This window comes from Adiantum capillus-veneris, chromosome 10 (genome assembly GCF_014529385.1).
Source record: "Adiantum capillus-veneris isolate H3 chromosome 10, ASM1452938v2, whole genome shotgun sequence".
NCBI classification, from domain to species: Eukaryota; Viridiplantae; Streptophyta; class Polypodiopsida; order Polypodiales; family Pteridaceae; genus Adiantum; species Adiantum capillus-veneris.
This window is the reverse complement of record NC_140940.1, coordinates 140,981,766-141,002,879: the sequence shown is the minus strand read 5'-3', so window position 1 is coordinate 141,002,879 and position 21,114 is coordinate 140,981,766.

Sequence of the window (21,114 nt, the reverse complement as noted above, 5' to 3'; positions counted from 1 at the left end):
TTCCTTCAAAGATCGGCTCTAATGGTTGCACCCAACTTTGGTTTACACTTCCCTCGGTTGATATGACACTTGCTGGTTCCCCTTGTTTTGGTTGGTTATTCTGGAGGTTCCTTCCCGATCTCAAATTCATCAATTCCCCTAAAGGACTTTAACTTTTCCGTCTCGGCAATTTGTTTTCCCCAAGTTTTTGTGGTCAGAATTGATCCAAACTGATTGATACTTGGTCAATTGTTTAATCTTGTCAGTTGGACAACTTCTGTTTCATCAAGTGAGAATTTTGTCGCAGTTATGCTGAAAAAGACATTATACGCGTATGATGTCTTTTTTCACAGATTTTGACTATTTTGGTTATGCTCACTCTCAGTGGCCCCTTTATGCTCTGTTCACTCACAAAATTCAGTTTGAACTCTGTTTGAGCAAGTTATGGCTAATTTAGGCTTTTCTTGGCAATTTTCCGCTTTTAACTTGTTTTTTGGGTCAATTTGTGATCCAAATGGGATGAAACTTGAAATATAACCTCTAGACAGCTATTACAATGGATCTGTGTTAGCAAAGTATCAAAATATGTCCAAAATTAGGTCAAATACATTATACGCGTATAATGTCTTTTTCATCAATTTAGGTCCAAACTTGATATTTATGCTTCCAACAGTGCCTGTAACAATCTTGTCAGGTCAGATATCAAAAATAAGCAGTGGATGTGCCAAAAGACATTATACGCGTATGATGTCTTTTGTCCCAGATTTTGACTATTTTTGGTTTTAAGCCTTCTCCAATGTTTATAATTGAGTTTCAAGTGTTTTTGTCAGGTTTGAATGTAAAAACAAGATTTGAATCCAAAATTTCCTATTCTTTGCGTTTCTTGGACTCCGACTTGTCTTTTTGGGTTTCTTTGAGTGTTAATGCTCTTGTTTTAAGTTGATCTTAGGGTAAAACCCCCCTTCTAAACACTCAGGCAATGTCAAATTTTCAATTTTAGTCTCTATTTAGGTCCTAAGACATCATACGCGTATGATGTCTAAAGTTGCAGATTTCCAGTTTTTCAGCACAGAACTCTTCCAATAGCTCTTTTAAGTGCTCAGCAACAATCAGTTACACAGAAAATTTTTCTGAACTTTGTTTATTGCATATTTCACTACCAAAGCGACTTTTTCAGTGATCTAACATGCAATCAAACACATCGAGCAAATAGAACACCAATTGATAGCTCTAGATCAGGATCAAATCAGGCCCTACCTAAGCTACTTCTAATCATAAAATGGATTTTTTGCAATTGAAAATATAAAGAGATTTACTACCACACAAGGAGTAGCAAATGCTTTTTATGTCAACAACCACTTAAACACCATCAAAAACAATCTAATCTAAGCTAAACTAAAAATACTGTCAACACGGAAGACCCAGGAATACCCCACTTCCTAGTATCTCTCGAGACCTTCGGAGTCCACCACTCCTAGATCTTTTCTAACTAAAGTATACAAAGTAGTTTATACGACTCACCTCGTAGGATTAGTCTAAGGTCACCTACTTAGGGCTCTCGTCCCCGGCAGCGGCGCCAAATGTTAAGGCGGTTACGCCGCAAGCGGAAGCTAAATAGCGAGAACTCAACCAACAACAGAATTTGTCAGACGAGGACGGAGCTTGACCCGCAGGCGCATGGAAACAACTAGGTGGGTGTCAAATCACCTACTCGACCTTCTAATGACAATCACTACTAAGGAAATCAAATCTAAGTTCTAGAATACGCAAGTGACTGAAATCCGTACTACGAACGAATGCTATACGAAACAGGATCTAGAATCATTGAATCAATCTCAAACTCAAGGGGAAGTCTAGACACTAGGTAAGAACAACACCCTAAAGACTTGAACTGCAAAATCAACCTATAACCACTCCGTGCGGCAAACGCGTATGAAGACAGGCCGAAAAATACAGGTGACCGAAACTTGACCCCGATGGTACTAATGTGTAGCTCTACTCGTTGTGGTTCTATAGATATGCTGCACGCTCTATTCCGACACACGAGTTGGAAGAAAACTCACACCGAAGCTCGTAGGAACTTACCACACGTAGAAGCCGATAGCGTGCACTCTTGGTATATGTGCGTAGCTCTCACCGTTGCTAACACAATGGCGGTGTCGCTTCTCCAATGGCGGCCCCGTAGCTCGCGTAGCAAGAAGATAAGACTCTCTCTCTCTCTCTCTCTCTCTCTCTCTCTCTCTCTCTCTCTCTCTCTCTCTCTCTCAGACACAGTCACGGCGCTCAAAAACTCACTTTGATTAATAATTGAATCTCTCTTAGGTTACAAAACTTTGGCTTATATACCTCAGCCTTGGAGGTGAGAACATCTCTAATTATTTACATCAACAGGTGAAATTACTTCGGGATTACAAGCTGGAAACTCAATTGAGTCCGGTTACTTAATGAATGGCTCAAATCAAAATTAATGTCGGAAAGACATTTATTACAATCAATGGTTACAAAATGATGGGTGTGAGCAAAAATGTGGGTGTGATCCTCTGCTGGCGCAACACCCCCCCTAAATGTGGTGTGCACCTATCATCAACTATCACCATGAATACATGTGTGGAGTTAACAAGCTTGGCCCATAGCTCAATAATAATAACAAGGATAATTGAAGTTAACATCGGTAATGTATTAATTTCAAGAGCTATACAAAGAAGCCTCAAGAGGCTCGTGATGAGGATCCTTCAGGTGTTTCAAAACCTCTAATATAAAAAACTAACCAATAACCGTGAACACTTATTATTCAAGATAGAGGACATGGCCCAATTTTACTCACTTGAGTTCCTCCTTTTGGGCAAAAATCATTTCCCTAATTTCTTCAATAATTTTATACAGCTAGCTATTGAGAAATGATTATCAAGCACTCAATGGTTCATGGCCTTCCAAACACAATGGAGGTAATAGAGCCTAACTATTCGCATGCAAATTAATAGCACTTGACTTTTCAGCACCATGCCTCTAAAAAACTAGTCTTTTTTGTAAAAGAATATTTTCCAGGTCCTTTGAATCCATTTGCATGGCTATCTTGCAAGGCTACTAATCGGCGAGTACTCCTTGAACAAGTGAGGGAGCTCCTCACTTGCCTTTTTGCACCTTGAACACCTATCTGTGCTAATAACTCTAGCCAAAATCTTCACGCATATCGTCACAGGCAGTAGGGCCCCACATAGTACTTTCCACAAAAATATCTTCATCAATGCCGACCATTGTGGGTTCCAGATGGTGTTTTCTATCATCACCCATCTTGCTTCTAGTCATTACAAACCCCACTATTTTTTAAGAGGGAAGAAACAGGCAGTGTTAGAGCATTAAAGTGCCATAATTATTTCTGGTTTGCAAATTACAAAATGTTTACACTTTGTTCATCGCCGGGCTTTCCACTCAAGGTTCTCCTTGCATCACACACTTTTCCAGCCCTTCAACAACCCTTTTTTCCAATAGCCTTCCAATGCCATTTACAAAAATTTGAATAGCCAGTTGGTCTGCTGTTTTACATCTTTTATTGTTGTCATATTAAAAATGGGTCAACCATTAGAGAATTTTGTTACTCACCTTTCTGGCTATTTCTCTCCATAAGGACTTTAAGAGTACATCACCTTCTTTGGATAGCCAAGGGAACTAGTTTGTTATGGAGTTATAAAAATATATGGTTAGCTCTTCCCACTCCAATGCCTCTATTGCTTTTGTACACTTACACACTATCTCACATATTGTACCACCACCTAGTTTTAAGTTGGAAAATCTAGGGGCAAAGTTACAAAGTTGAAATACAATGAAAGAAAAACAACCAAAAAACAAAAACCAAAAGTGCCAACAATGTAAAATCTTAAGCTGGAAGACAAATCCCGGCTTGATTTGGTACTTCACTCACATGTATTTCCTATGGTGCTAGAACCCTAGAGGTTCCCAGTGTGGACGCTTTTCCTTGAGAAGTAGAAAGCCCCATGCATAAAAAATAAGCACACACATCAAATGATTTTGAATCAATGTGAAAAAAGAGAGAGCCCAAAAGATCAATTAAGGCTCTACGTGGAAACAAAGCATATCTCTTAAACACTTTGGGGTGTCAAACAAAGGGAACAATTCAGGTGATGATTTCATGTGTGATTTTCTTTATTGTATCTTAACTAGATGGTCTTTTAGGTATAGCCTCTAGTCAACCCTAGGATATAAAACACTTTGCTCTTGTGATTAAACAACTTAATTGACCATAGAGAATCAAGAAGCTTGCCCATGGCGTTAATAGTTGACATTTAGTGCCTATTGACAATTAAATTTGCGACCCTAGACTTTTTTATCTATTGACCTTTACAAGTGATTATTCATTTGATTATATCGCATTTTAATGTTTGTTGCTCAAAAAATTGTTTAATATTCTATTACCAATCATTGTGTGTGCTTGTTCACTGCATATGATTTTTAATTATCCATGTTCTAATGAGGATGCAGTTATTGTGTTGATTTTGAAATGTTTGAGTGAAGATAAAGAGTTGAGCTCTTGTAGAGGACCAGTGCAGCATCTTGTAGTATTAAACTTCTTGATTGAGAGCATGTCCATGGACCACTACTCTCATCAAGATGTTTAACTACTATGAGACCCATACAAGTGGACCCACCAAGTTCTTACTTTTCAAACACACCTTTTTAAATTTTGAGGATGGAATTTACATCAGGAAGGTGGGCATGTTAACTTTGGTCATCCTTGTTATTATTCTTGAGCTATGGGCCGGGCTTGTTGGCTCCACACATGTAGTCATAGGTGATTGCCGATGATAGGTGCATGCCACATTTGAGGGGGGGGGGGGGGGGGGAGAGAGCATACTAACCGTTGTCCAAGTGTGGGTTCCCATGTGTGACGACTCACATAAGGGTCTGTAACCCTATATTTTTTCTCATTCTTGAATGTATAGTTTGCTTGCTCTCCTTCTCTCCCACATAGACTCTTATTGTGTGTGAGCGTGAGAGAAAGTGTGTGTGAGAGAGCAAGGGTGAGCAAGTGACGATACAACAGCGGCAAGGCGGTTTAGAAGTGGTGGAAAGCTCCCTCTTCATGATGGTGCATGATTCCTCCATCGACAACTTACAGATGTGAGTGATACATCGTCTGTGTCCGTGAGCTTTCTTACACACAAGTTATGTGTTTGCAGCCTTAGTGGCTCACACATGGTGCACAGAAAGTCCCCCACAACACAATGGTCCACTTCAAGAATTGGAGGCATCTTATGAGATTTGGCCTCATCCATTGTATTCACAACTACCCTCGTATCCAATGATTCCTCATTTGGTTTGGTTGGTTTGCCACTTTCATTTTCTCGTAGTGCACTTGCTTTTCTTTTAGTACACTTGCTTTTTCTATTTTTGGAACATGCACTACTTGCTCAGGGACTTTCAATGCTCCTGGCTGTATTAGAGCTTAAGTTGTCTCTATGAGACTTTTTCACATCTCCATTCATTTTGTTTCCGTTTTAGGATACGGATATGTCAACAATCTTTGTTCTAGAGTTTGGTTATTTTTTAGCCTAGCCTCTTAGGCTTGTAACATGGTATCTAAGTGCTCGTTCACTTTCTCAGCTAAGATTGAACCTTTTGATGCAATCTTTGACTCTTCTATTCCTTTGGCGTTTTCTTGTTTGCGGTTAAGTTGCTCCCTCATTTGGTCTAGTTTAGTCTCTAAGGCCATCTTCTCCTTCAGTCTCTTTGCTTTCATTCTATCTCTTTTTGCTTTCCATGATTTTTGTTGAGTCCTCACTAACCCGCTTTTGAAACTGGTTTGTTCTAGAAGTTTTAGCTCATCTACCACTAGATTATTTTTGGCTGCTTACTAAGCTTGAGCTCTTGTTACTACCTTGATAGGAATTGTTGGCTCTGACTTCAATCCACTCAAACAAGGTAAAACGCTTATCGGACATTCATTGTCACCTTCCCCTTATTGTTTGTATTCTTACCACAATGTTCTGTGAGGTGTTCTATTGCATATCTCTCATAGAATCAAAATATTTTTGTTTGTTGGTCCTTGTTTCGATAACTTCATGCCCAATGGTCACCTCCACATTCATAGCATGGACCTTCCAACTGGGTAGTAGGTGGTTCTCCCATTGGCTAGGAAGATATCCTCTAGGTTTGTATTTTTAATTTGCTATCTATATGAGTGTATTTTTATCCATCGTGAATTGGTTTCTCCTATTTGAGCCACATATGAAGGTTTTGTGGCTCCATCTATGCTTGCCTAAAATAGACTATCCTCGATCACATATGCTACATCCACATGCTCTCTCACATGAGTTTCTGTAGGCTCCTTGTAATAAATTGTTGGTGGTATCATTGGTTGACTCATGAGTGGTTATGTTGGTTGTGTGTATCAAACAATAGCTTGATTATCTTGAGGTAAAGGATTTTGTTGTGGCCCAGCATAGGTTGTGGTTTGTCTCCTCCTTATACTGCATTATTGGATCTAATATGGTACCTCAGAGGTGGTGGCAATTGTTTCACCACTAAAGGTCCATACGGCCTTTTCCTCACATAGGTCCTACTGTAAAAGCGCTCATTTGTATTGTGATTGGTTTATTTTTACTCAATGGCACATCACTTCAATAACCTTGGAGTATTTACTGCTTGTGGCAGCTATGGTCTCAAATTGGGACTTTGTATGTATGTTTGGTTCATTCTTATTATCACTTCTTTGACCACTTGATCCATGTTTTGTGAGATTGAAGGAGGAGTGTTATGTTTGGTAGTTGGCTCATTGGATGTAGAAGAGGAGCTACTGATGTTTGTGTCTACGTGCTCCATTACCTCTCCATATGTCTTACAATTGTCAACTAGGTACAACACTTTTCTACTACTTCTTTGAATGTGGTGCATGCTTTTAAGTGCAGGTCCTTTTTAGAGTCTCATTTTGCAGGCCCTCTATGAAAGTTATTTGTAGATCCTTGGCGGAATGAGTGGTAGCAGATGGTTGGTCAAAGTGAAAATGAATGTATAGACCTAAAGTGCTTATCTTACAGTGTATGTCAGTCTTTTTGGATCAACAATCGGAGTTCAAATGACCTAGATATGAGGAGTTGAAGTTTTATCAAAGACCAATTATGTACCAATTTGGTCACCTCGATAGACATGTCATCAGAGAAATTTTAAACTTTTCTAGAGTTTGTTTAGATAATATGCGACTTGAGAAATCTACAGGAAGTTATAGGACATCAATAGGAATCTCGAGCAGCAAGATATGGCAGATGGAAGTTGGTGGCATTTGACTACTTGGGATTTATTATATCCAAGAATGGTGTTTATACTAATCCAAGTAGATTGAAGCTATCGTATCTTGGCCTACACCTAAATATTTAAAACAATACGTGAATTTCTTGGTTTAATAGGATGGTATCGTACTGTTATTGAAGGTTGTGCTAAAATTGCATCTCCATTGACTAATATCCTTAAGAAGACTAAAGTGTTTATTTGAAAAATGAATTGATAAAGCTAAATTTTAGAAAATCAAAGAAGCCTCGAACTTCTAGATTTGTCAAAGATGTTCATGGTACTCATTGATACAAGTGGACAAGCAATTGGTGGCATTCTATCTCAAGAAGAAAGTCCAATAGCTTATGAATCTTATAAGTTACATACTCATGAGTTGAATTACCCTACACACGATTTGGAATGGTTGGTCATTGTTCATGCTCTTAATGTATGGAAACATTATCTTCTTGGAAAGAGATTTGAATTACATACATCATAAAAGCCTCAAATGGATCTACACTCAACCTGATCTTACTATGTGCCAACAAAGATGGATGGAGTTATTATACAAATATAATTTTGGAATTGAATATAACCTAGAAAGAAAAACCACGTGGTTGATGCTTTAAGCAGAAAGAGTATTGTAGTGGCTATCACAACCTCTACTATCTTTTTAACTTATCTTATCCATGAATGTATGCCTCGAGATCTATATTACACAAAGATTATTTATTTAATGAACTTGGATAATTGCACAAAGAAGCAAGAAAGGAAAATAAAGGCTTCCATGTTGAAGACAATGACCTCTATCTCAACAATCATCTTTGTATCCCAAACCATAGTGGCAAATACTACAGGAAGCTCATGATATACATATTATAGGGCATCCAAGATACTTTAAAACCTAAGCTATGATAAAAAAGAGTTTCTTTTGGCTAGGATTAAAGCGTGATGTATTGAGCTATGCTACAAGATGTTTAACATGTCAGTGTATTAAAGTTGAACGAGTTTGGTACCCTAGTAAGCTTCAACCTATTGATGCACCACAAATGAAATGAGAATGCATATCCATGGATTTCATTATAGGACTTCATATATCTTTGGGATGTGATTCTATTTTTGTGTTTTGATATGCTTACAAAAACAATCCATTTGTTTCCTATCAAGATAACATTTACGGCTAAGGATATAGCTCAGGTATTTATGAAATATGTCTTTATGTATCATGGCTTACCTCGTCGTATAATTGTGGATCGTGATGCAAAGTTCTCTTCAAATTCTTGGAAAGACTTATTCTCAGCTACATGAACCCAATTGGCCTTCAGTACTACTTATCACCCTCCAATAAATGGGAAAATGAAGAGAATATTCAAATCACTGAAGACATATTAAGAGCTTATATTATATGCATGAGCAGAGTAATTAGACCCGATACTTATATTTGGTCAAATTTGAGTATAATTCTTTATTCCAATGTGTTTAATTGGAATGTCTCCTTTTCAAGCATTGTATGTACAAGAGTGTCTTACTTCATTAAAGTGGATAGATCCTCTAATAAGAGTTCAAGAATTCAAGGATATGTTGCATGCAATGCAATTACAGATGGATCTCATACGACAAGACATAAAGACTACTCAAGATAGATAGAAAATTTGCGCTGACCTAAGTGATCTATTTGACTCTTTGAAGAAGGAGATATGGTATTTTTTAGAGTGAAACCTAAATATAGCTCTTTATTAATGGGTAAATGTAAGAAGCTCAGTACCAAATTTTATGGACCTTTTGTAATCACAAAGAGAACCAATGATTAAGCTTACAAACTCTTGTTACCATTGCACATAAAGGTACATGATGTTTTTTATATTAACTTACTCAAGAGGTATGTACCTGACGAAGTATACCCTGAAGTGATTCTTCAAAGTAGAACTAAACCTCTTTGCAATCAGACCCCTTGTTAAATGGTCACATATCCTGAGGAAGATGCTACTTGGAAACATGATGATGTAATGAGATTAAATTATCCAAAATTCATATCGAGATGAGGACACCTCAAATTTTTCAAGTGTGGGAGAATGTAAGATCCTTCATTTTTGGGTCTCTTTTAAAAATAAGAAAAAAATAGATTCTAATATTTGTTTCCTAAATTTTGTTTTAAAATTCTTGTTTGGCAGTGTTGTAAGGTTCTAAAGTGAAAACCAAGGTCGTTTTTATATTTCGATGGGTCAGACGGAAGTTTGGTTCATTTTTCAAAAAAATATCTTTTTTAAGCCTTTCATGTTTCATGCTTTTTGTGCTTCTTGGTGCTTTTTTATAAAAAGAAAGGTCGGATCCTTAATCTGTAAATCCCAAGAAAGCTATGATTCAATTTTATAAAATTTTGCTCTTTAGACGCTTTCCAAATATATTTTTTATTTTTCATGTTTTTTAGTGCTTTTTAATGAAAAGTGAGCCTGCTTTCTTATTTTCATGGATGAGGAAAACTCGGAGTCCAATTTTAGAAAATATTATTTTTTAATGCTTTTTATGCTATTTTTAGCATGACATTTTTGAAAAGCAACGTGCTTTTTAGGATGACCTAAATATGAAAATTTTATTTTTAGTTTGTCGGGTTTAAAAATGATCACCCGAAAAAAGACGAGATTAAACAAGATTTTTATAAGAATTATTTTTAAAAAGCGACATCGTAAATATGTCGGGAAGTACGGGATAGTCACAATTATGTCAAGGCATCATGGTGCAGCATAGTCTAGTCACATTAACATTAGTTGCCAAGTGACATCGTAAATACGTCGAGAAGGTACGGGATAGTCACAATTATGTCAAGGCATCATGGTGCAGCATAGTCTAGTCACAGTCACATTAGTCGCCAAGATACTATCCAATTAATCAATTTTTACTGCAAAAAATGAAAGGAAATTGAAAAGTTGACTGCCAAAAGCAAAGGCCGTGTTTTTAGCAAAGTTCCAAAAAGATGAGGGCTATTCCTAGAGAAGAGGTAGTGCTACCTACAGCTTGGAGAACACTCCAGATTGCCAAGAGTAGCTACAAATTGACCTACAGGCCTCAATTTTAGGATCAACAATTGTGTCTACTACTGCACTGCAATACGTATCTATTATACGGAGTGGTGCAAGCTCTCCATCACCATCTTCATAAGATCTTCTCTCTTGTTCATGGGAAGAAGAAGGAGAAGATACTCTCTCTCTCTCTCTATCTCTCTCTCTCTCTCTCTCTCTCTCTCTCTCTCTCTCTCTCTCTCTCTCTCTCTCTCTCTCTCTCTCTCTCTCTACTTGCTTACTCTCTCCTCTTCTTTTTTCACAGTGTGCACATTCTCCGATGATTTCGCGGTGAAAACCTCTACATAGCTCTCACCACTCTCTTGCGGCAAAGCAAGAAGCTTCTCGACATCCCATAATCAATCCTTAAGCACGGTAAGAAACTCTAAACTTCATAGCTATCATCTCTTTCTCGCTCTACTTCATTTTCTAAGCAGCTACCCTCTCAGTGGTTGCTTTTTCATATGCGGGGATATGTATGGACTTGTCGGGTGTGCATGTGGGTGCTCCATGATTGTTTTATCGTGTTTAACATGGTAATTTATGCACATGATGTCACATGTGTACATAAAAAGCGCCTTTTGTTTCGCGTCATGTAGACAGTAGGAACATTGTTTTTGTCGTAGCTCACAAACCGCTATGAATCAGGTCGAACCCTTTAAACCGGAGATTAAATACATCATTTAGAACATTTTCTCTCCTAGGTGTCATGTGAAAATTCCCCGCATGAGCAAAGAGTTACTGTCAAAAAACAGCGTGCTATCCACTACACAGTCAAAATTTTGGACCACAGGCTCCGTAGAACCACTATATAGACTCATCGAATGAGTGAACCCACTTAATCAGATAAAAAACTTGATTAAACTTGCTAATTTATATATTGAGGTCTCTAAGGTTACTTCATGAGTGTGAGTTATTATCAATTCCATGTGCAGGTTTACCCACATGTGTAGGGGTGCTACCAAGGGGGAGGACCATATGACATCTTGAGTTGGATGAGTTGTTCATATATGATTTATGTTTTTTTATGGTGAGTTAATTTCAAGTGTTTGATGTTCACAAACTTATATAGGGATATATGGTTAGCCAATGCGAACCTTATATGCATATATGAATAAAGTGGCTTTTCGTTGCATGAGTCTCATATGGGCAAGGTGATGTGATAAGGTGTTGTTCTATATTATGGGGCTGAGCATGGTCAAATACTTTCATTTGCTTGTTAGGAATGCACTTGAAAATGGCAAAAAAAAAAAATTGCATATATGTGAAGTTATGGTTTATGGTTGATCAGAGTGATGGGCCGATTAGCATCATGTTTGATGTCATGTGATGTATGGAACCTCACAAATGGATGTGGATGCCTCGTGCGCATGTGTATGCTGCTTTCCATACATCAAAACCAAAAACTAGCTCTCTGTGCTAGGGGGTTGAGGTGTGGTCATAATGCATCACTTGTGCATGGCTAAACATTGTCAAAATTGGATTTTGAAGTCATGTTTAGTTTTTGGTTGGACTTATTTTATGCATTAAAAAATTCATGTCTTCAGGGCCGTGTGTGGGCTCAATCTGATTGCAATGGATATGTCAAGCTCCAAGTGTCAGAGTTGGTTCAATATAGAATATGGTTTATGGTCAAGGGCTTAGATCCCTCATGGCCCTTATGGTTGTGATTTTGATTCTCGAAGGTGGTGTGTTCTTGAATCTTTTTTTGGGATATGGATGTGCTGCCAAAATTTTTGCAGCCATGTTATGTGCTATAGTGATTTTGTAGAATTAGATGTGCTTCACCCTGAGTTGGGTAGAGTGCTCATGCATGTGATGTGATGGGATTATAGTTTACGGTTTTGCACTGGATCATGAAGTGGTTTTGATGGTTTATAGTGGATGTGTAAGGGTAGAGACCCTGTACATTCTGACTGCCTAAAAAAGTTTATTGGTGCATATGGAAGATGCTATTGTGATTGGACTCATGTGTTATGTTTCTTATGGCAGCATCACTACAAGACTAGGATCACCTACATTGCTTAGCCTTAGACAAAAGGGTCGATGACTTGGGGCTTTGCTGGATCAAAGGTGTTGCCTAGGTCTTCTTTTTGTTAGGCTCATCTACATGGTCAGTGTGTCAGAGATTGAATGACCTATACAACTAACGCATTGGGAATCTTTGCATTGGCTTTGCCTAAACACCCAATTATGGACATCAAAGAGGCATAGCACCTAAATTGGTATGGTTGGAGTTGATACCCTATCGCCTAATGGTATTTGGGATCCTTTCAGAGCTTAAGTTCATGGAGGGAGACAAAGCAACCTCTAGCTCAGGTACGTTGGAGGTGTTCTAGCTCGCTCCGAGCAAAGTGAAATTCTCTATGTCGTAGTAGAGCAGAGGTGGATGGAAGGACCGATGCATTAATACATGGTTTCCTGTTTCACTAAGGTGGGGCATTTAAAGATTCTCTTTTGTCATTCTTCTCATGTGTCTCTCTATACTCTATTTCACCATCTTTTCTCTCTCTCTCTCTCTCTCTCTCTGTGTGTGTGTGTGTGTGTGTGTGTGTGTGTGTGTGTGTGTGTGTGTGTGTGTGTGTGTGTGTGTGTGTGTGTGTGTGTGTGTGTGTGTTCCCGCAATGTGGTGTACACATATATTCACCCTTCACAATGTTATTTTTCTTGAGTACGCTTTCATTCATACCACCCATTTAGAGGTAGCACTAGTCACTGGGTGTCTTTGAATGTAGTCTACCTAAACTCCATGCTAAGTTGAGTGTGCTGAGAAATCCTCTTGTATACTGTGATGTATATTGAAATTTCATATTGAGAATTGTATAAAAGTGTATTTTTTGCATAGACCCCTGGGGAGAGATATCGCTCAGATAGGTAGTCCCTCTTTTTATTAGAATTCTAAAATCAAATTCAAGCAAGATGAAAAACCATTTAGAGGTAGCACTATTTGCTAGGTGTCTTTGGATGTAGGCTTGTGGTCTAAACTCCATGCTAGGTTAAGTGCTGAGAGCTCCTCTCGTATACAAATGTTTTTGCAACTCTAGTGTATATTGAAATTGCATAATGAAAATTGTATAAAAGTTATTTTGTGCATAGACCCCTGGGGAGAGATATCTCTTAGATGCTGATCCGAGCCTATCACAAATTTTTGTTTATCATATTTTTTTGGTTTTCCTTGCTTCTAGAGGTTTACAATAAAAGAAAGAGTGAGAACAACCTCTTGGAAAAATTTTAAAAAAAATGATTTTTTCTTGACTAGTTCACCGGAGGTGAAAGGTAGAGGGAGAACCTAGTGGTAAAGGGAAGGGAAAATATGTAAATGTGAAAAGAAAAGATATGATGTGGTTGTGGAGCCATGCACCCATGATTCAAGGGTCATGAGTGGCTCATATCATCATGGCTTTGGAGCCATATGATGATTCAAACAAATGGGACCCAAGTGGAAGACTTGGTAAAGGAAGAAACCAGGCACATGATTTTGTTGAATTTTTAAAAAATACTTCCACTCCGATCCAAGAAAATTTGTCTGCATCAAAGTTGTAACTGACGAGCTGAAGATTCTGGCCATATTTTTTTTATAATTTTTGCATCTACAGTCTAGGAGATATGGCCAAAATGGTGGACGCCAGTTTTTTCAACTGTGGTGGAGACCACCCCCCTACCTTTACACACACACACCCTTCCTTTTCCACATTGAGACCTTCTTTAAAATCAGCTATTAGTCTTCTCACCCTCCTCTCCTTCCTTCTCTCTCTCAAGCTCAAAAACCCATCAAAGTTCCTCTTCTAATCACCTCTCAAGTCATGCTTAATCTTGTTGTAATTCATAAGTTCTCATTCAACCCCTTTCTATTATTACTAGATATGTATTGATTTTATGTAGATTCTTTACATTTTAAAATAAGGAAGCTCTTGGACTCAAGCTATGGAGGAAGGAGTGAAGACAACACAAGTGATGATGGAGCTAATTGGTCAACAAATCACTTGGAAGGAGCTTCTTCATTGGTTGAATGTCCCTAATCAAGCTTCATTTGTACAAATTACACTTGTATCTTAACCTCACTCCTAATCACTCTCTTTCCTATATAAAGAGGCCTTCCCCTTTGTAATTCCAAGCCTCCCTCAACCCATTGAGCCTTTGTATCACTCACCATGAGCCCATAAGCTCATTCATTCACTCTATTCTTGCACATCCTAGAGTGCAAATTGTTTTATGCTAGTAACCTCTCCTCCTCTTACTTATGTTAATTAAGAGAAATGTTTTGTATGCGTGTGAGAGTGCTTGATGTGATCTTGGCTAATCCTTGAGTGACTGTTTGGTAATCTATATGCTACTTGTGTTGGGAGTGTTTGAAGTCATCCATTCCTTGTACACACACCACGGTTAATGCTTCATTCATAGTGATCTCTCTCTCTCTCTCTCTCTCTCTCTCTCTCTCTCTCTCTCTCTCTCTCTCTCTCTTTGTGTAGCGGTCCTAGTCCACGCTTCCAAGACTAGGTGGTGCCCTCATCTCATTTCCCTTGTGGCGCAATGGAGTTTGTTTTGGTGTAGAGGCCGCCATTCCAAATTTCCTTCGTCATAAATTGGTGCCCCCACTGAGGAGTTCTCAAGCAGCGCTCTATCAATCCTATGAAGGAAGATCCATCAAATTCTCCGAGACTTCCACTATGGTCTCCCCAAGAAGCTCGAGAAAAGAAGCGTCTTTATCGACAAACGGCACGTATGCGGGTAAAGAGAGTTAACTACACACACCCTTCTTTGCTTCAAGGAAAATCTTGTAGTCATCAAGTCCCTAGGTCAAAAAATTGTGTTGAGTGCTTTGTGGCTAGTGTGAAGACACTCCCTTTGAAGCCTCGACTTCAGGTGGTGAAAGCACTCTCAAACTCGGGTATTAACAAGTTTTTGGAGGGGGAGCTACACATCAATGGGGTGCGGTATTGGCAAGAGGCTACATATGGTGATGCACTCCAACTACTACTAGCAAGAAGGCTCAAGGTGGTTGAGAGGGTAGCCATCGAACCCTATGAACTCTACAAAGCTGAAGATGGTCACACCAAAGCTAGGCTAATCACTGGTGAGCAAATTCTTCGCATCTCTCAAATGGTGGGATCCAAGAGGGCTCAACTTCAATGAAGTGCTTCATGGAAGTTTGTAATTAATGCACCAATGAATAATCCCATTTTCTACAACTTTCAATCAGTTCAGAATATTAGGGTGAATGTGCGCATTGATAGAAAGATTTTTTTCCAACAAAGATTGGTCTTCTATTTTGGAGCTGAGAGGTTGAGAGAGATATTGTTGTCCCCTGACCCTATAATATTTCCCATTTTGGAGTATAATGTATCTTTTGATGTTCACATCTTCATCTTGCTTTAAGCATACTCCATGAATCATAGGGATTTATATGGACCTTTCCAACCTCTTGCTAGACAAACTGTGCATATAATAGCTAGCACAAAGCTTAGGTTCCAAAACATCATAAGGGACTTACTAGGCCCTCGTCGTCTAGCTGAGATTAATGCATCTATCAATCCATTTATTCTACCCTTAATAAGATATGATTTGGGCCTAGACGTTTTCATCTTTGTGCTGTATTGAGAGGAAGGCAACCCACTTTTATGATGGCTTTCCCAAAATTTTTTGGGTGTAGTGGGGAAAATGCTGGGGATTTTTTGGATAACTTGGAGATGGCTTTCCTTGTCTCCGGGAGGGATGACGAAGCATTGAAATTGAGAGCTTTTCCTTTGGTGCTCAAAGAAGAAGCTAGGGTATGGTTCCAGGCTCTAGATCCAACCCAAAGAATTGATTGGGAGGGATTGAAGGTGGCTTTCCTACGAAGATTTCAACGAGCCAATTCGGCAGAAGAACTATGGCAACGGCTTCTGTCCCTTCATCAAGTTGACCATCATGGTTATGCAACCTATGAGGAAGGCTTTCTGAAACTTTGGGGGCAATGGTCAGACTCACTAAACCCTGGTGAGCGAGCTCCCAATTGCCTCCAAAAGGATCGATTTATCTCAGGTTTGTACCCCTTGCTAAGGGAGAAGGTAAAGGGAAAATTTCCAAATGCTTTTGAAGATGCCTTAAGAATTGCTAGGGAAAAGAATAGAAAGATTCTCTATCAAGCCCAAGCTGGCCAGCTAGCTTTGGGAGGCAATATCACAACTATGGAAGCTTCTCACATACCTCCAAATGTGCCTAATGCACCATACCTCAATAGAGGTCAACAAGAAGATATGCTCCAACAAATAAACAATCTCACAAACCAGCTAGAGGGGTTGAGAGTAAATCTTGTGCAGGGTGCAAGAAGGCCTCTTGAGGGAAATGGTGGGAATCAGCCACCAATGCGACGTTAAGCAAGGGAAATTTTGTGTTACAATTGTGGGGAAATTGGCCACGGCATGTATAATTGCCCTCATCCCAGAAGATATGACTACCCTGTCAGAGGTCCTCGACAACAAGTAAGTCCACCCCATGCTAGAGCTCAAGCACAAGAGCAACCGCAACCTCAAATTTTGCAGCCACCTCGTGCTCAAGCTCAAGCCCCTGCTACTCAACCAAATGTGAGCATCATAAGGATGGAGGAGGTCCTCAAGGGCAGAAGCAACCAGGAAGAAATAGCTAAAGGGAAGATGAAGATAGATGAAGTGGCTACAATGCCTATCAAACGTGTGCGTGTCCAAGATGAAGTAGGTAAAGAAACAAGCAAGGATGCAAGCAATGAAGCAAGTACATCTCGGGCAACTAAAGATGAAGCCAAGAAGAGAAAGACCTGTACTAGGTCTCAAATTGACATCTCTGATTTCCCTATGGGATCTCGGACACAACCTTATGACTTGACAGCTGATGTGAGTTCTCAAGGACCAAAGATTACTTGGCCACAACTACTTCATATCTCCCCAAAGCTTCGACGACAATGGTCAAAAATGGTGAGCACGAGGGCAAAGCGAAGTAAGCTAGTAAGTGTAATCAAAGCATATGGTCTCAAGGATATAGTGCCTTTGGTGGAGGCTCAAATCAAGGGACAACGGATTCCAAAAACTTACATTGACAGTGGAGCAGAGGTTTGTGTCATGACAGAAAAGCTAATGCATCAATTGGGTTTAGAGGTAATGGAATCATCAAACTTTAGGGCAAAAATGGCCAATAATGTCTCTGTCACTTGTGTGGGTGTAGTGAAAGCTTTGAGAGTTTCTGTTTTTGGAATCACTACAGAGGTTGATGCTTATGTGATGCCAGTAAAGGGAGAAGGATACCCCCTTATTTTAGGACGACCTTGGCTCATGGGTATAGGAGCTAGGCAAGATTGGGCAACAGGAGACTTGGAGTTGAGGCCTCGCATGGGTGGCCATAGTCGGAAGGTGGTTTATAACCTAAAGAATGGGCGACAAGAGAACCTTGAACTAGAGACGTCAGCTGATGAGTGGAGCTCAAGTGGATGCTCCTCATCCATGGACGAGGAAGAGAGTTCAAGTGAAGAGAGTGATAGCACTCTCGAAGTCATGGGTGTCACCATAAAGGAAACTACCTCATCAGAAGACAACCCAAGGATCCAAATGAAGAATGTGTGGGATGCCAGCCTAGAGGAGATGTTATCCAAGGATATAAAGGAAGAAGAAAAGGAGGGTTATGTAAATGTTCTCAAGAAGCATGCATCATTGTTTATTTCTGATTACACTCACATTACAGGTGTCACTGCAGTGAAGCATCATATCCATCTAAAAGAAGGGAGCAAGCCAGTAGTACAAAAACTAAGAAGATTAGGATTTGTGCAACAAAATGCACTGTTGTCTGAGGTGAAGAGACTCTTAGAAGCAGGATTCATATACCCAGTAGAAGATTCAGAATGGGTCTCCCCAGTAGTGGTGAGGCCAAAGAAGAATGGTAAATGGCGAGTGTGCGTGGATTACAAGCCACTAAATGCTGCAACAAAGAGGGACCACTTCCCTCTCCCATTTCAAGATGAGATTCTAAATGAAGTAGCAGGCCATGAGAGATACACAGTGTGTGATGGCTACTCTGGCTACTTTCAAATACGCATTGCAGAGGAGGACCAGAAGAAGACTACTTTCATCACACCATGGGGATGTTTTGCATTTCGAGTCATGCCTTTTGGTCTCACCAATGCTCCAGCCACCTTTCAACGATTCATGAACATGGTCTTCCAACCTTACTTTGGTAAGTCCATAAGGGTTTTCATAGATGACTTTTGTATTTACAGCTCCAAAAGTATGCATCTAAGCAAGATTGATGAAGGATTTACTCGTTTAGCTAAGCTGGGTGGACAACTAAACAAGGACAAATGTCACATTGGGGAAAGCAAGGTTACACTATTAGGGCATGTAGTGTCCATTGATGGAATCGAGGTAGATCCTGAAAAGATAGAAACATTGCTAAATCTACCTTCCCCAACTTCCATCAAACAATTAATCTCCTTCTTGCAAAAGCTAAGATATTTGAGTAGATTCATACACTTACTCTCCCAAGTGATATTTCCTCTACAACAGCTGACTCGTCAAGAGACGCTTATTTGGAGTGAAGAAAGTGAAGTGCATTTTAGAGAGATTAAAAAAATGTTAGGGTCACTCCCTGTAATCCTCCAACCTTGTTGGGAAGAAACATTCTTTGTAAACCCTAGTGTGGGAGAAGAAGCCATTGGTGCTGCCCTCCTACAAAAAGATCCAAAAACCTCCTTTATGAGGCCTGTGTATTTTGCTAGCCGCCTCATGGAAAACACAGAGAAGGCCTACACCCTAATGGAACAGCTAGTGTTAGCTCTCATGTTTGCGGTAACCAAATTTCGGCCATACTTGCTGCCGAAGAGGTTTGTAATTATCACTGTGGAGGATATGTTTCCCTATGCACTACAACATATGGAAATCTCTGACAAAATAGCAAAGTGGGTGGTGCGACTTCAAGAGTTTGATTATACAATACAGGTTGAAAGAACAACTCGAGCATGCTTAGCCGACATTTTAACAAACAAGTGCTATGAAAAAGTTTGCCATTTGAAGAGAAAGGAACTTCCACCACCTCCAGCTGTAGAGGCTTTGGTCAATGCTTATAGCCTCTACTTTGATGGAGCATACAAGAGAACCAAGGATAAGGCAGCTGCAGGCATCGTGGTCTTATCCCCATTGGGAGAGAGGATCCATGGTGAAGGGATCACTCTAGAAGATGTCCACTCCAACAATGAAGCAGAATATCATGCTCTAATTCATGGCCTTTGTTGGTGCCTCGATAATTCAATTAAGAGATTAAACGCTTTTGGTGACTCCATGCTTTTGGTAAGGCAAATGCAAGGTACATGGGCTTGCAAAAATGCCCGTCTCTCTACTAAAATGAGAGAAGCAAAAGCTCTTATGAGGAGATTTAGGGAGGCACAAGTACATCATGTACCAAGAGACCAGAACAAGGATGCAGACCACCTAGCATCATCAAAGTTAAATGAGTCAATAGTGGGAGCAGTGGCCATCAAACTTCCACTTCAGCAAGGCAAGGAGGACTTGGAAGATATTATGCACATTCTGGAGCAAGGAGAGGCTCCTAAACACTTGAATGCAGGGGAAAGGCGATGGTTAGCTAGGAAGGCTACCAGGTATCGCATAGTAAATGATGACTTGTATTGTCTTGGTAAGGATAGTGTGCTTAGGAGAGTTCCTTTGAAGAGTGAAATTGAAGAGATTTTAAAAGCTTGTCACGATGATATGTGCGGAGGACACTTTGCACACGACGTCACTAGTAGAAAGGTTCTACAAGCTGGGTTTACTTGGCCAAGTCTTCATCGTGATGTCAAATATTGGTGTCAAACATGTGATGAATGTCAGAAAGCAGGACCACGACGGCTCATAGCTGAACCTCAGAACCCAATAAAGGTATATGGGCCCTTTGAGAAGTGGGGAATTGATGCCATAGGGCCTCTACCACGCACTCAGTCAGGTAAAGAGTACATCATCATGGGAGTAGACTACATGACTAGATGGGCTAAGGCTATGCCGACCAATAGAATTACTGCTAAGGATGTGAGTCAGTTCATCTTTGACCACATTTGTTGCCGATTTGGCACCCCTCTTGAAATACTATCTGATAGAGGACCAGGGTTTAGAGCAGACTTGGTAGGAGAACTCATGAAGAAGCTAAATATTCAGCATCAACACTCTACTCCTTACTACCCTCAGTGCAATGGTTTGGTGGAAAAGGTAAATGGAATCATTTGCAAAATTCTCACCAAACAGGTACATGCCAGGCGCCAAGATTGGGACAAACACCTGAATGGAGCTCTATGGGCCTATAGAACCTCCTTCAAAACCACATTAGGGTACACACCCTTTCATTTGGTTTATGGAAAGGAGGCGCTTTTGCCCATTGAAGTGAAGTTAACAAGTCTTCGAATATTGGGTAGCCAGGTAGGCTCTCAAAAGGAGAAAGTACATCAAAGGATCATGGATCTAGAGAGGCTGCAATTGGATCGTGAAGAAGCCATCAACCACTATTCTCAAGAAGCAGAGAAGCGCAAAGAAAAGTTCAACAAAAAACTAGCATCCAAAGACATCAAAAAGGGATCTCTGGTGCTTCGATATGACAATCGCTTCGACACTCGTAAGGATGGAAAGTTTCTTTTCCGATGGGAAGGCCCGTTCTTGGTCACCAAAAAGTTCAAAAATGGCTCTTACAGACTTCAAGACATTGATGGTAAAGTGCACAAGACCAGGACAAATGGATGGTGTCTAAAGCCTTATCACATCAGGATAAGGTCAGCTCAAGATCAAAGAAAGTAGGCTAGAGGCATAAATACCCC